Genomic DNA, 17,118 nt, shown 5'->3' on the forward strand with positions numbered 1-17,118 from the left:
TTTTTTCTCATTGTAAATACTGTTTCTCCTCAACTTTTTGCCTATTAATTTTAATATCCGATAAGTTTGGTATCCGCCAGTGGATCTTGTCTGCAGCGGTTATTACTGTACTGTTTGCTTAATGCTGATTTTCTGTTTTCTTCTTTTCTTCTACGTTTATTACTTGGAATTCTTCTATGAGAAAGAGCTATCCTTTCTCCCCATTTTACGTATTTATATCAGTGTGAACTCATGGATATCTATTTTAGTCTGTAGGTTCTGGTTCAGTACTATCATTCTTTATTTTGCTGCTCATACTGTTCCACCTTTGGCCACAGGACCTGGTTCAGGCTGGCTTCTGTGTCTTTTCAACATGTCCTGATTCTTTTTTGAGCACTTTCTTATTTTCTGGTACCGCAAGATGTTCTAATTTCACATTTTCCCATCCCCAGCCTTGGAAGTAACCACTTGTCCAAGGAGTCTTGACCCCTTTCATTAGGAGAATGGTGTTTAGAAGCAGATCAGAGATCTGGGCAGCATGTGTGCTCATTGCCGCTGTGAAATGTCAGTACTTCTAGGTCCTTTCAGTGGACTGAACTAGAAAATATGGATATATAGAACTGGCACATACACACATCTATATCTATTATTGTATCTGTCTGTATGTTAAATGGGACCATAATTTGAGTGCTATGTGACAAGCACTGGCCCAGAGCTTTATATATGTTATATGGCATAGTTCTTGTGATAGGAGGAAATATTGACATCCCTACTTCATAAGCGAGAATGGGGAAGATTGTGTCTTACCTTAAATCAGACAGACAGTGAAGTCTCTGTCATTCCAAAACACTGCTCTTGACCGCTCTTCCTCACAGTTGCCTTTGCATGTGTCATTGCCAAGTCCTAGTTTCAAGATAGCATGTGAGGATTAGAGAGGATTCAAAACTTATTCCTTTCAAAGCATTGTTTCCTTCAGCAACGAAATCAACATAGGTCATTAACTCTGTGATTTTATATATATATATAGATTTTTTTTTTTCTTTTTGAGGAAGATTAGCCCTGAGCTCACACAATCCTCCTCTTTTTGCTGAGGGAGACTGGCCCTGAACTAGCATCTGTGCCCATCTTCCTCCACTTTACATGTGGCACGTCTGCGACAGCATGGCTTGCCAAGCAGTGCCATGTCTGCACCCGGGATCCGAACTGGCAAACTGCACGCACTGAAGCGGAACGTGTGAACTTAACCGCTGGGCCATGGGGCTGGCCCCATTAACTCTGTGCTTTTGATAACTTATTCTTTAGACAGCAGAATCAATCATAATACTTTTGTTCTTTAGGTAAAAATACTCAAAATATGCTTTTAGAATTAGTTCTCAGTATTCATTAGTAATTTTTAGTATAATTTATCTTGGGCTTGCCTTAACACATTCTGATGGTGCAGTTTTAGTATTAAGAAAATAGCCTTTAAGATAGTGTCCTAAAATGTTTTAAAAAACTCAAAGCTTGACTTGTCCTAGCTGATATTACATATATAACACATTTTAATTTAAATTTTAGTCCATTAGCAGTTTGTGCTTGGTGTTGTAACAGTACTCTTGTATGTAAAATTACAGTCCTGATGTGTTTACACAAGAATAGTAAGCTTCGTTATGTACACCTAATTTTGGCTTCTTGTTTGGGAATAGTAAAAAGGGAGAATTAAGGAAGTAATCACTTGAATATGAAATTGATTTTTCTTATTAGTGTAGTGTATTACTTTCATATGCTTGCATTATTTGTATATATTTGTATTAACCTTATGTACTGTTGATTGTCCCCACTTTAGAAATTCATAGTCAGTTTTTAATTCTTGTCTGGCTCATGTGCAGCATACTGTGGGACCACGTTCCACACTTGTCTACGTGCTCTAGGCTCAGGAAATAATGAACAATGGTAGCTTCTGTAAAAATTCAAGAAGAAAATCTCTACAGATTTTCTATTTAAATTATATATATGATATCAATGATTTCTGGATTACGTATACTAGTAGTCTCTCAGTATTGTGGAATAGCGGGAGTTTATAAAAATTATTGCTTAAGTGTTTTATTAATCAAATATAGATCTAAAATATTTTCACTTAACTGTATAATGGATATAAAATAGGTATAAAATATAGATTATGTATAATGTACAGAGATTATTGAAAATGGTATATAGAGAAATTAAAAATTAACTCTCAATTGCTGACAGTAGATACTTTTACTGTTTGGGGAAGAAAGAAAGATTATGTGGGTATATACTTGAAATTGCTGCTTTTAACTATGTGAATCCAGGAATACAATCATTCCATAGTAAAACCTCATAGAAGCTTATTCAGAGCAGTTAGCTCTTGTTCATTGCCTCTTTCAAACTCTTTATTTTAAGGAAAAAGGTGGTTCCTCAGTTACAAAATAGTGCCTGCTTGTTTCTTGTTTCAAATAATGAAACCTACTGAGGAGAAATTATGTCATTAGTAAAACTGGGAACAATTAATTGCATCATGGATACATCGTATCCATGTTTCATTGTATCATGGTTACATGATACAGTTAAATTAATATCATGGAAAACAGTTACACTGTCCCTGTGGGTATCATGGCTTTTTAAAGAAATATGATTTGAACACATATATTCTGTGAGTGTGTTCTTCAAATAAGCAAATTGTGTAGACTAAACTTTTTTTCCAGTTAAAACTGCCTTTGGTGATTGTTTTTGGATTATTTCTTTGGAGATGTTGGTAATTTTTTTTCAGTGTCCTCATTGGTGACAGATCTTCATATCTTGAGAGTGTATTTAGTGTTAGAATGGTCACAGGTCATTTGAGACCAAATCTGGTGATATGATATGATGTTGAACAATGCTGATTTAGTTAAAAATAAGGCATTTTTTAAATCTTAATTGGTTCTGAAACTGCTCTACATGAACTCCAAAAAATATTTATAGCAGTGATTCTTATGCTTTTTGGATCTCTTCAGAACCTCACAACTCTTACACAATTTCATCGAAGAATTCATAACCATTGCCTAGCCGCGTAGTGGAATAAAGGTATGGTCTTCCAAGGTGACTGCTTTAGGGACAGGCCTCATTTCGGTAGAAATATGTTAGGCAGAGAGAGCGAGAGTTTTGGAGAGAGAAGTTTAATTTGTAGTCATGCTTTCTGTGAATGAATATAATACGTACTTTTCGGTTAGTGGAAAAAAGACCATCACATGGCCGTCAATCGAGGTTCTAGTTCATAATCTAGTTCATAAACACATGACAATGTGAGTTTATATCCATGAAATATTTAGCTAAGTCAGAATAGAGTGTTTAGCTTGAGTGCCCACATTTCCAGAGAAATCATTTAAAAATTTCTGGACTGTTACAGTTCTTGATCGTGTCTTTGTGTATTTGTATGTAGTTTATTCATTCAGCACGTGTTCCCTGAGCATGATATGTGTTACAGGGTATAGTGCTAAGAGGTGTGAAGACAGAAAATGAACTAGACATGTATTCCAGTAGATAAGTTTATTGTTTCTTGGCAAAGGAAAAGCTTTTATATTGTATGTTAAATCTTAGAACTTATTTTAGTAAATGATCAAGCTCTTACATTCCTTTATAATTCAGGGTAAGTAGGACCTGCTTTATTAAAAGAGCTTTTACAGTTAATATTTTAGAAATGCTTTATGATAAAGTTCAGTCGACTTATGTTTGAATTAGGAAAATTAATATCTCTGGGACCGGCCCGGTGGCACAGTGGTTAAGTGCGCACATTCTGCTTCCGGGGTCCGGGGTTCGCCAGTTCGGATCCCTGCTGCGGACATGCCACTGCTTGGCATACCATGCTGTGGTAGGCGTCCCACATATACAGTAGAGGAAGATGGGCACGGATGTTAGCTCAGGGCCAGTCTTCCTCAGCGAAAAGAGGAGGATTGGCAGCAGTTAGCTCAGGGCTAATCTTCCTCAAAAAAAAAAAAAAAAAAATCTCTGTAGAAACAAATAAATACTAGTTTATTTGGTGTAAGAGATGGCTAATTAAATGACTAAAGTGTAAGCATATTTTCTGGACTTGGCCATTTAATTGGAAGTACCTTTACATTTTAAGACTGAAGTCAGTGGGATGTATTAGATTAATATATGGAAATATCTGCGTAAGGAATACCTTCAAGGACCACACTTGTGGTGAGTATAATTTTAAGGACCTTAAAGCTACACTTTTGTGTTTGGACTTGGATCTTTGGAAATCACACTTGTCATACATAAGTAAAGAATGAGTGTGCACATAAATTTTCTTGGAAAAAACCCAACTGTGCCTGTTTTCTTAAAGAACTGGTGACCATGACATTTCATATTAATATCTTGAGTTTACCTACATAATAAAAGATAGTAAGATGAGGAGTAGACTAATTCTCTGGGAAGCTGAAAAAGCAGTAGACTTCCAACTTCTTCAAAATACAACCAAATTAAAAATGTGTGGTATGCTACGCTTCTCTTAGGTGGGACGGTATTTTGTGCCAGCTACTTCTAAGTGAAATCAGGACTTTTGTACACAATTTCAGGGAAAAGAGCTGAATTGGATAAAAGCCTACTGTATGTTAGGCATTTCACATAAGTTATTGCAGGGATCAAATGAAATAACTTTGGCCTGAGGTTACTGCGTACTTTAAGACAAGGAGATTGAGACTGGGAGAAGGAAGACACATGACCTAAACAACTTCACCCAACTAATATGTGCTGGAGCTGACGCTGAGACATTCTGCCTGTCACCACAGCCTCTCTTTGTATTATGCTGTGTAGTCTCTCGGAACTGATATTTTAAAGGCAGTTTAGTATGGAGATTTAATAATATTATTGGCTTTTATTAGAGGAGGGTTTTTTTTTGTAGCCCATCATTTTGAAATTTCTTCTCCTTTAGGAGTCTTTTGTATGTGATCCTTAGTAGTAGGCTTTTTTTTTTTTTGGAGGCAAGAGAAAGGGAGATAAGTCCCACAGGAATCCATGCCACAGGAGCATGCTCAGTTTATTAATTTCAGTGCTAAGTTAGGAGTTGAGAGTAAGCTGTTTCTTTAGTTATAGATAGCAGTGTCAGCTGAGAGCTGCTGGTCCATTCCCACCTATTTAATCATAAATGTAACGTCATCTCCCAGTGGAACGTAAATATAACATCATCTTGATTTTTGTATTCTTCTTGAACTTCTAGTGGAATTCAGTGAAAGAATCATCAGCTGTCTTAGTGCAGGGCTCTTAACTTGTCTCCATATAGACCTCTTTAATCTCGCCTTCTTGCTCGTTTACCATCAACCGCAGTTATTTACGTGTATAATGTCTTAACAGTTTATAAAACATGTTCATCGCTATTGCTAAATTTATATAGCTTGTACCGGAAGATAAAGATAGAACCAAGATTTTGTTAACCTAGGCTTTTGAAGAATTATTTAAAGATATCCTGACATTTAAGTTTCTGACTTAAATTATATGTATTAGTAATGAGTATTTATAATGAGGTCTTTAGTTATGTGCTGAATAGAAGATTTTTCTAAATGTAACCCAGAGTTTCCTTGCAGAAATTCTTTATTCTGTAGCCAAATATGATGCCTTTTATCTGAAGGTTCTGAAGTCCATCTGGAAATTATAGTGAAAATAAATTCTGGTTTGATCACTTGCAGAGTCTGTAATGCAAGGGATGACCATCCGCTTGTAGAAATGTTTGAATCTTAGCGTTATTCTGAAACTCACAAGTTAAACATAGAAAGGGTTATATAAAGAGAAACAAAGCCTTTCATACTCTAAATGGGAACTGTATCTGTCGATCTGTAAAATTTCCTTCTCATGGGGGCATTTCAGACTAATTTTATAAGCTTTTACTTTTTATGTATATCTTATGTGCTGGCAAACTATAGGCTTAAGATAATTATTTAAAAATTCTTTGTTAACTTGCCAGTAATTTACTTTCGTCTTCCCTCCCTGGTTACTGTGGAAATATTCTTATATTAGGTTATTTGCATCAACTACTAAGAATGTTCTTCTTAAGTCTTAATGTTTTTCTAGTTATTTTTGCCACTGTTATTTCATGTAGAAAGTTGAGAATTTTATTAAAAGCTTAGTATGAAGATCTGACAGCACAGGGGTAGTAGAAGTAGATGTTTTTTCAGGATGTGACTTCTAGCAAAATGAAAGTGATGTACCAGTTGTGGCCGGGATGACAATTGTTACTGGATCACTGAGCGTATTCTGTCTATCACGTCTCTCTGAGGAGCTCAGCTTTCAATGTCAGAAGTCTTACAGAGGTTTGGTAGCTTCCCTACCTTTTATGTCCCCAGACAACAAAAACAAAACAACTCATGTTAGGATTTGGTGAAAGAAAGTAATTTGTTGATATCTAAATGTAAGATGAGACCTCTAGGCACATTACATTGCAGTATGTCTAATAAATATTGGGGTGAAACAGTAAATGTGTGAACTAGACAGCCTCTTTTTGACCAGACCTTGTGTTATAGGTGGATGAAATTTTCGAATCCTGTAATTGGAGTCTAGAATGGCTAGCCTGAGCCAGGACAAATTCTTTTGTGATCTCAGAAGGAAATGAGTAAAGATGATTTGCTCTTCACACCACATTTTCCTTTTGTTGAGGAAAGTAGATTGGGAATGGTGACAAAGTAAAAGATGCATTGGTTGAAGTTGTGGAAGCTGAGCAGCAATTGAAGGGGGTTGAAATATGATTTTTAAAGTGGAAATTGCATAGAACAGACTTGGTTTCCTAAATGTAAATCAAAGACTGAAATGAAAGTCAGTATAAGAGAATTAATTAGCACGTGCATTTGTGTGTGTGTATTAATGAAAGGCTCCATCATTTGGAAGGATGTTTACAAATGTAATTGAAACCTTTTATATAATTGTGTCTTAAAAATGCTTCAGTTTGGAAGGCCATTGATAGATATAATTGATTGCCACATTATGCATAACTTTGGGGAAAACTATCACTGTTGCCTTTGTGGCCTCAGGGATAAATACACTTTCTACAGAGTTATAATAATGTTGTTATCTCACCCGAAAATGGAGCTGAATATGTACATTTCTTAAGGAAAGTGTTGTAGTAAAGATATTGGTCACAATATGCCAGTTAAACTATGCAATATTTTTCCTGTGTTTTAAAAAAAATTTTGAACAACTTTACTGAAATATAATTTACCTTATATTTGCCCATAAAATTTACCCATTTTAGCTATAAGATCTTGTAAGGAGGTTGTATTTACTTTTAGAATGAATCCAAGATAAATGAGAAATGGAGGAAAATTACTTTTCATCACATAAGGAATTATATTATGCTTTATATTATAAAAACTGAATAGGATTCTCTATTCAAGTTCTTAAACTCTAAATTTTATATGCTAAAAATTTTGTTTAAATTTTGCGATGCTTTAGTGCAATATAATTTCAAAAAGGTGTTTTAGTACATTTTAAAAGTGTTTGGGACTCTTCATTACTGACATAAAAAAGGATGCATGCTGATTTTTCTGATCTCTACAGTCTACTTTCTTTTTTTTTTCTCTTTAATGTCTCTGGTATTTATCATTTTGTTGGCCCAGTGATCTCCTCTTGTCATGATATGAAGCACAAAACTACATGTATTTGAACCAGCGTCTGCTAAGTGGCACTAGTTTTCATTTTGTACTCAATTGTACTCAATTATGTTAAGTATACAAATGAAGTAGTGTCAGCCTTTTTTTTTTTTTTTAATCGCAAGCAATATTTTCCTTATGTTTGAGAGTAAACTTGCATGGCTGATTAGAATCTTCACCTTATAAAGAGAAAATCTTGCTCACCTCTGTGAATTCCAAAATATTTTGGTTCCAGGTCCTAATTTTTCTTAGCCTGGTATTATGTCCAAGGTGAATACCTTGTAATAGTCACTCACGTGGTAATTACATTATTTTGATTAAAGTTTTAAACTCGTTTTCTCAGTTTTATCACTAGTAGATGTGGGAAAAGTTCATCTCTTTAATTGTCTTTCTTTGGGACCTGGAAGATTATTTTTCATCCTGTCCCACTTTTGGCCTGACCTTTTCAGTCCTTTTAACTTTTGTTTGCATTTCCTGTAGCATGTATGTAGTAATAAAACTTCATTTCATGTGTAATTGTACTACTTTTTGTGAATAATGTGCTGTGGAGTGCTAAATTGTGTTAAAATGACTAGTCTTTTCAAAATATACTGGCCTTCTGGTATTGATCAACTTAAAATATTTTCTACTTTTAATATTTTAGAATTTTTATGAGAGACAAATCAACGTAGACCCATAGATTTTCAGAAACTTGACATTTGCCTAGTTGCTTAATGATTCAGATTATCCTTTGAGATTTTGTAAACTCTATTGTTTTTGGATAATTCATTTAGGAATAGCCTATGTTTAAATTTGAATTCTCTTTTGTTAAGAAAATGGGCAGGTGATAAATTACCACGAAAACTTCACTTAAAAATCTATTTTTTGAGTTGTTGTCTTTGCTTTTGGGGAGAAAAACTTTTTTGAGATGTTGACGCTTAAATATGTAAAATAGTGTTGGCTTAATTTAAAATTTTCGTAGGTTTGGATTAAAGACGTGTTGTATTTTTAGCTCTTGGACAATAGATGGCAGTATTACATTAGGTGATCAATGCAGCTATACTATTGTATATGAAAAGTGAATTTCATGTTATACATAGTCTTCTAATATAATTATTAGAAGTCGTTAAATTAGTTAACACTTTATTTTTTCTGATTTACTGCTTTTTAAACTTTTTAGTAATATTGTATAAGAATTGGACAAATTGACCTTTTTAGATGCAACATGATCCTGTGCAGATATCAGCAGCCAACAATATGTACGCTGGAGACCAGATGTGAAATTATTCATTCGTTGACTTACTGTTTGACATCTTTGTTGCTCTGTTGCCCTGATGATGCTTGTCCTAAATGTGGTCATTGTCCTCTTGCCCATAGAATCATAGTAAGGTGGGAAGTTTTGAATCTGAGGACAAACATTTGTTACCTTTACCATTATGTTGCTTTACCATTACTACAAACTAACCTTCCCGTAAGATACAATTTGAGTAGCTTATTAATCCTCAAATCTATTAACATATATTAAGATTAAAGAGGCTTAATCTTAAAAGAGAATGGAGTAAACTACAGCCCTTTAAAATTTCTCACCCATTCTCACTGTACCAACAGATGTTTGCTGGTTAATTTATGGGGAGATAATTCGAATGTTCAGACATTTGCAGAGGCTTTCCTTTTGGTTCTTTCTTCATTGTAGCTTGGTGATTCTCAAATTTATGAGTTTCTAAGAATTTTTGTACAGTGTTATACACAGATTCATGTATATCATGTATATGGGGGACTTAAGGGCTTTTTAAATATGATAATTAGATCATCTAATTTGATCATTTTAGATCCTAACTCCTTCTGTATTCTGCACCTCTCCTTGCACTGCTGCCCTTCAGGTTCTTTCCCCTGGCTTAGAGACACAGAGAGAGTGGTGCCTCAGCTAGTTCCTATCTTAGGGTAATTTATCTGCTGTACATGTTCTCTCCCATGGTGTGTGAGTTCCCTTCTGTCTTAGTCATCTTTACCTTTGACATCTCAGGGACACTGTCGCTTAGTGATTAAGAGCAGACTGGAGCCAGCTATTAATATTAAGCCAGACTGTAAAACCAGCTACTGCCCTGTAATAGCTATATGACTTTGGGCAAATGATGATGTCTCTGTGCTTCAGTATCCTTATTTATTTAATGGAGATGACAGCCATAGTCCTTTCTAAAGATTAAATGTTAGTATACGTAGAGTGTTCAGTTTGTATTGAATTATCATTATCATTAAATTCAGTACCTGGCACAAAATAAGAATTCAGGTGTTTTTTGTGTACATTAATGAACAAATAAAAACAGTATTTTGATTATATTGAAGTAACTTTATTCTTCTTTATAGCAAAATAAAAAGTTGAAGTATATTCTAAAGGTTAAATAATTTTTTCAGTGGAATCCTATTTAGGTGGCTGTCAAGTCCAGTCTGCATAGTCTTGACATGTCTTGGATAAGATCCTCATACTATCACTTTTCCTGACGCGGACACTACAAATTATATTGGATCAGAAATCTAATTTAATCCATTCTTATTAAATTGGAAGCAGTAATTGCTTTCAATTTAATGGGATTGAGTTTAGTATTAGAAATTTTGATGTTCCTTCAAACTTAATAAAATTTGATTATAGATAGTTCCATATATTTGTGTGTATGCCTGTGCACTTGCAGAGAGAGCAGTATACTTGGATTGAAAGGTTGAGTTATTTGCAACGATTGGTGAAGAGGCTAGTATAAGGGTGGCAATGAGAATGGCACTTTCTCATTCTTTTTTCCCTTTCTACCCAGGCAATAAAGCTGAGAGAAATAAAACTAAGGGCTTCAAAATGGGATTTTCATCCATTCAGAAATAGGGGAAGGGAGTTAAGAGTCTCTAGAAGAAGTTCTGGAATGTTGTTTACTCTTGAGGGTGAGTGTCCACCCTTCTTAATGATGAAAAAAGAGCTGTGGGGTGAAATGAAATCCTTCAAAAATTTATTCTTAGCATGTTTGTATTCAATCTTTCCCACCAAATCATTTTTAGAAATAATTAAGTTTACCAATTTTCATGTCTTACACTGTGCTTCTTGAATATATTATGAACAAGAGGTGAGGCTAATTAATGAACTAAATACATTTCTGAGTTAATGTCTGATTGCATTTGATCATGGAGTTCTGTTTCACAGAAGATGTAGTACCTCTGGCCCATCCCTCTGGCTCATTCTGCTTCAGCTCTTTCAGGAAGCATTTTAGCTGTCATCTTGTTAGCTGTGGTCTTCTTTCTTGCTTTCTTTTGAATTGAGTTGCTCTGTAATTTCAGAGGGAATCATTACATATTAACTTATTTTGAAATCTGCTTTATAGAGAACTACTTCATGACTGCAATTTGAGTAAAATTCATAGAAACAAGTGAATCAAAGATAAAGATAGATCGTTGAGAATATTTTCTCCTTTCCATGTGAGAGCTGAATAGTTAGCCAGCTTACAAAAAAGAATGTTTCTAGCATAAATATGTTGTGGTCTAATAAAACTATTCAAGAAATCATTGAAAGATGTAAAAGTGGAAGACTTTGAAAATGGTATAAAGATGTCTGAATATGAGATCAAATTAAGGCAAAGAAGCTTTAGGGAGAGTGTTTGAAGCTTATTTCCATCTCATTTGTAGCAGCTTTTTATCTTGTGACTTAGGTGAGGTACAAATCATGTGCATGCCATAAACAAGGGCTTTTTTTCCTGGAAAAAAAAAAAAAGAAAAGAAGGCTTTGCAGTTTTCAATGAAGGTTTTTTTCCTCTTAGCTTAGAGATTGGAAGAACACTGTATTGGATTAAGAGTTTTTGTGTTTGTGAAATATGAACATCTGTGTGAATGTGGTCAGTATTGTGTGTTCTTAATGTAATAATTTAAACATAAATATCTTTTCCTTGCCAAATGTATACAAAAAACATTCTAAAAACAATAAAGCTATTTTGTAAAATCTTAGTCAACGTGGAAATGTATGTATTACTTATAACACAGGATAATTATATGATTTGACTCACTACATAATGTTTAAGGAATTAATATTAGAATTTAAAAACTAGCAATTTTGAGCCAGTGATGGCTCAATCTTTCTTAACTGAGGGATATCTGGATCAGTCATTAAAATTTTCTGAGCCTCAACTTGTTTTGAAATGAAATGCTCTACCAACCTCATGAAATTGAAATGAAAATGTAAATATGAGGTGCAATTTTAGTTTTTGAAAATATTTTTTTAAAAGTAATTCATTTATTAATGTTTAATAAATTATAAATTAATATTAATGTTATTGTAAACTGATGGTTTTTGAATTCCTTGTTTTACTCTCTTTCATCTGTTAAAGATTTTTCTGCAATTTAGGAACTCAATTCCCAGATATACCAAAAGGTGGCACTGTTTACCTGTGTTTAATATTTGTATTTGCTTTTTGATGAAAAAATGTGTTGGAGGTTTTATCTGCAAATGTATTAGATTGAGGTTATATTTTTAACGTTTAGTTTTCTGTTTTGTAAATGTATCTTTAATTGATATAAGGTTTACTGGGGCCAGGTTTCATTTTTATTTTGAAATGCTTTAGAAATTCAGATCTTTAACAATCATTTTGTAGACCAACTCCTGTATAATCCAATATAATTAATGATAAAACCTTGTATTAATGTGACAGCTAATGTTTCATGGAAAACATAGTTGCTTTTGTATAGCAAAAACCATTAATTTTTTTAAGCCTCTGAAAACAATCCAGTGATTAAAACATAACAGCCATAAATAAATGATTTGTGTGGCTTTTAGATCACACCGTGTAGGTTTATCCATTCTGGAATGTTATGTTAAAAGTACCTTTGAAAATTTAGCAAAATCTTTCATTGCTTGAATTTCCTACTGGCAGTAGTGTGATGAAAGGAGAATCTGGGTTCTATGAATAGCTTCTCTAGGTGAGAAATCCAAAAAATAGATAATATAAATGTGACTTGAAGTGAGGATTATTTATATAGCAGGATGTAGTGAATACACTTCCCATATAGTTAGGTGAAAACCTCCTGAATGTCCATTCGCAGAGCATATTACATCCAACATAGCTGTATGATAACAAGATAATATAAGTAGTCTATTTTTATGTCAAATCAAAGCTACCTATACTTGTTTTTCATTATAAACAGAATTTGCCAATGGTTTTTACTGGAAGTAGAAAAGCTCAAAATGCTTCTGTTACTAATATAAAATGCTTCACTCTTGTTTTGGGGGTAAGGTTAAGAAATCTAAGATAATTTCAGGTGTGCTTCCACTGTTTTGTTTTTTCAAAAGTAGAAAATGTTTCAAGTTAACCTAACTTCTGCATTTCAGTTTTTGTTATTTTCCCTAAATATCACTTTTAAAGGTACTAGTCCTTAGAAATAGTTTACATCTTTTTCCATTAAAAACTCATCCTCACAACTCTGGAGTGGACTGTCTCAGTTACTAAATGTGTGTAATTTGGGGAAGTGAAGACACATTTGGCAGTTAGAAGTTTGCTTTGTGTTCATGTGAGTGTGTGTGCTTATATTTAAATTTTCACTTTTGTTTCTGCCTTTGTTGATGTTAGTAATGTGATACATATGTGATTTGTCTCAATTGTTTAAAAATGCATAATTAAGGGAGGATTTGGCTATTCAGCAACTGTTCCAGGAGCTAAAGACTATCATTTAGACTTTTTCTTCCAGTATTTGACAATTGTTCTGTGAACTATGAATAGTATGAAAAATAGAAGGAATGTGTTTGTGAGACCTTAATGCTTCAGAGGCCATACTCTTAGGATATTCTTATTGTAGAGATTAAAAAAGTGTTATAATTATTTAGCAAGAAACTGATGTGCTGTTTCACCTATTCTTTTTGGGGATGTAAAATTATATGGATTTGGTAAATAACAAAGCTTTATTTTTCTAAATGACTTTGTGTTTTCATATTTTTGTAAAGAAATGAGAAAAGGCAAAAATGACCTCAGAATGACCTCTTAAAAAAACCGTTGCTTCTGGACATGAAATGGAGAAAGACAGCTTAGTGTCCCAGAAATGCTTTCACTAGGTCTCTCCTTCTCCCTTGTCCCACATCCTTACCCCTCCCCAGACTCTCCATAATTTCAAATTTACTTCTCAGGGTAGGAGCTGAAGAAGTAAAATGTGATATTATACAAGCAATATTTTTTCTCCAGATAATACTTATGATTAAAAGAAATCCAATCAAATAGCATTACATATTTGTTACGAAATAAAGATCTCCCATGTAGATTTTGTCTGGCTTCTTTAGATGCCTTATAATGACATGCTAATTTATGCTGATGATCTTACCTCATGACCCTTCTGTGTAGCCTAGATATGTTACTGTGTTATTGCTTTTTAATTTCAGTCATCTGTGTTGGTTGAATATGCTTGTTAGTCCATAGTATCTACTCACCAGTCTGTGTCAAAGACTGGAAAAGAACAAGAAAAATGTATCTCAGAATCAATTTCTTTAAGCATGCATTAGTAATAGAGGAAATTATAAAATAGACATAATTTTAATAAGACTGTTACATCTGAGCATTCATTGGAAATAGTAAGTACTCCAAGTGCTGTCACCTTTTAATTAGGAAAGAGAGTTTGGTCATTGGTTTTATTAAGTAAGGGCTTATTAACGTTAATCTTTTTATGTTTTTAAACGTCAATGAGAAAATATCACAAGAATGAGAAATAGAGGTCATAGGCAGTTTTTAAGAAGTAAGCCATTTTTTATTACTTTTTTCTATTCTGTAAACTTTGAGGGTTATGTGTCTAAAAATCCCCATGGTAGGAAAATACTGTATGTGGTTGAGAATTTCAAGACCTTATGGTAAAAATAGGGTAAGGATGACCAAGACCTAAAACATGGGAGAACTAAAGTATTTTTAAAAATTTGTTAAAATAAAAATTTCATAGAAGAAAAATAATTTATGACAAATATAATTAATTCACTTATCCTTCTTCATACAGAAATTTCTCCTTATAAATTATTTTTATCTTTTCTGTAGAAAGTCATTATGCTAGGAAGGATTTTTTTTCTTTCTTATATTTAGCTCCTTATCTGCAAGTGTAGTAGCCCTTTAGATTTGCCTTGAAATTGTTGGGTCTCGTCTTGATCTGAGAGAGACTCATCAACTCAAATGGCTAAAAAACTTGGGGTAATTTTTAAATTATCATTCTTGGCATAACTCAATAAGTATTTCTTAGACCTCTGTAAGCATGTGATTCCTTGACTCTAAAATGAGTTACAGGATTGTTGTGAAAATTGATAAATGGTTGATAAATGTTAGTTATTATGTAGTAATCATTAATAAAGAAAATTCACCATATATATAATGTTTTAAATTTGAATCTCTGAAATGAACTGGTAACTTAATGAAATTTAATTTAAACGTGTCTAATCCATATAAATCTATTTAAATGTCTTTTAGTTTTATGTGTTGCTCTCGTGCACATCTTTTTCTGATGGTGAGTGTTAATTAGGAAATGAGGGAAAATAGAATAGTGAAGTAAGATACAGTTGATGGTTTCCTTGGGGAACCAGTGAGGCAAAGTGGAGTGATTTCATAGAAGGAATAAGGGATTAGGGGTTGAAAGATTTGAAGTCTTGCTTCAAAGATGGCATTGATTATTAGTGAACTTATCTATTTTTAGCTTTTTAATTCTCAACTATGAAATAACCCATTTTGGCTGTTCCAGAAGTGTGAGGGACAGGTCATGTTTTTTCACATAGGTTGTCTCACTTTGAAAGAGGTAAAGCACTATATTAAGAAATGTCAGGTGTGAAATCCTTTTTGAACATTTCTGATTCCACTCCTTTCTATCCTGTCGTCCTCCCCCACACACCCAAAATCAGGCTCTTCCTTAACACACTACTATGACCAAGATTATCTTTGTTTTTGCTTGTAGCACTTATTAGACTATTGGAATTATTTGTTTACATATCTCTTTTTCCTATTAGACTGGACTTGAGTGCAGAGATAGCAGTTTTTTCTTGTATTCATTGTACCTACTACCATGCTTGGCCTATAATCACTCAGTTAATGTTTGTTGAATGAATATTTATTAGTATTCATGTCATTCATGAAAAACAAGTAAAATTTACTGAATGATTATATAGAGTACAGAGGTGGTTTCTCATTTGTGTTGTCCTTCTTTTTATTATTACTTGTAAAACACCGATGATTTCTTACCACCTGAAAGAATTAAATTTAGCATTTTTCTAGTTCAAGTAGTCCTTTATAAGCTTTTGAGACCCTTTTACGAGCCTGACCATAGTAAACAGCCTTATTGGTCCTTTACAAATGTGATTCATGGGCACCATAAGGATAGATTACATGCTTAAAGTGACTGAATAAAATAGGTACATTGTTCTTTGTTAGTTTCCTCAGTTGGTTTTTAAAATTTTCCTGTTCTTACTGGTGATACCTTAAGGCATCTGGCCAGTGTTGAGTATTTCTTCTTGACTCATCATTCCTTCTGTCACCTGCCAGAGAAATGCTTTTTCTTTGGTCAAGAACATTTGAAATTAGATTTCATTATTGGTGTAGGTCATTGACCACCTGAAAAGTCTAAGCATGTCATACTAATTAGCATTGACTGCTGGCCCCTAGAATACTTAATTCTGGTGCTATGCTGTTTTAAACCTAATGGTGTTATGGAGGTTGGAAAAATCCTTTGTCTGAATATGAAACTACCTATCAAATTGGAAGATTCTTTTCCCTTTCCCAGTGGGATTTCCCTTTGTGTAAAGTTCCAGTAGGTTGTATTAAATTTTCTTTTATATAGTCTTTCGGGATCATTAGAATTTTTTCCTTAGGTATGTTTAAGTCACCCTTTTTTGAGATAATTTAGAAAAGGGGAAATTGAGGCTGGGAATTAACAAAGAAGAAAAATGGCTGATAGGTCATTTGTAGAGGTTTTAACCTCTCAGCCTAGAAGAGAGAGAGACTTAGTACGTATCTTCTTGTGTCTCAGAGCTGGAAGGAAGCTGAGATCTGTGTTGGAGGGTTCCTGGGATCTTGTGGAACCCCAGAAAATGGGAATATGCTACAGTAAGAAAGGAATTGATTGGACTTATGAATGTTTGGATACAACAAAATTAAAATGCATTTTATCTGTTGCAAGTCAAAAGAAATTTACTCACATTTGAATGAAGTTGTAGAAGGGAAATCCTGAATTTTCTAGAAAGCAATGGATGGTTAGAGAACCTTAAAAGCACAGTATCCATTGTTACATACTGAAAGAGTAAAATGGCACTTTTCGTCCTTTCTTTTAGTATGTTATCTTCATTATGTTGTAGTAAATTTTAAAAATATTGTTAGTGGCTTCTATGAGTTTTTGTACCTTTTGTTTCCATTTCCTACCTTCCCAATAGATTTTAAAATTCCCCCCCAAATATATCCTGCTATGGGAAATTTTAGAAACATTGGCTGCCAGATTGGGGAAGGACTACTTTTCACCTATATTCCTAGAAGAAGAAGCCTGTATAAGTCTCTGGAAAGAGGACTGTATCAAGCTT

General features: G+C 33.7%; 1 protein-coding gene across 12 annotated transcripts in view; it reads left to right on the forward strand.

Moving 5' to 3' along the window:
* Window positions 1-17,118, forward strand: part of CDKAL1 (CDK5 regulatory subunit associated protein 1 like 1) — a 610,652-nt gene that overhangs the window by 13,560 nt on the left and 579,974 nt on the right. The window lies entirely within an intron of this gene.

Source organism: Equus przewalskii, chromosome 19 (assembly GCF_037783145.1).
Source record: "Equus przewalskii isolate Varuska chromosome 19, EquPr2, whole genome shotgun sequence".
NCBI lineage: Eukaryota > Metazoa > Chordata > Mammalia > Perissodactyla > Equidae > Equus > Equus przewalskii.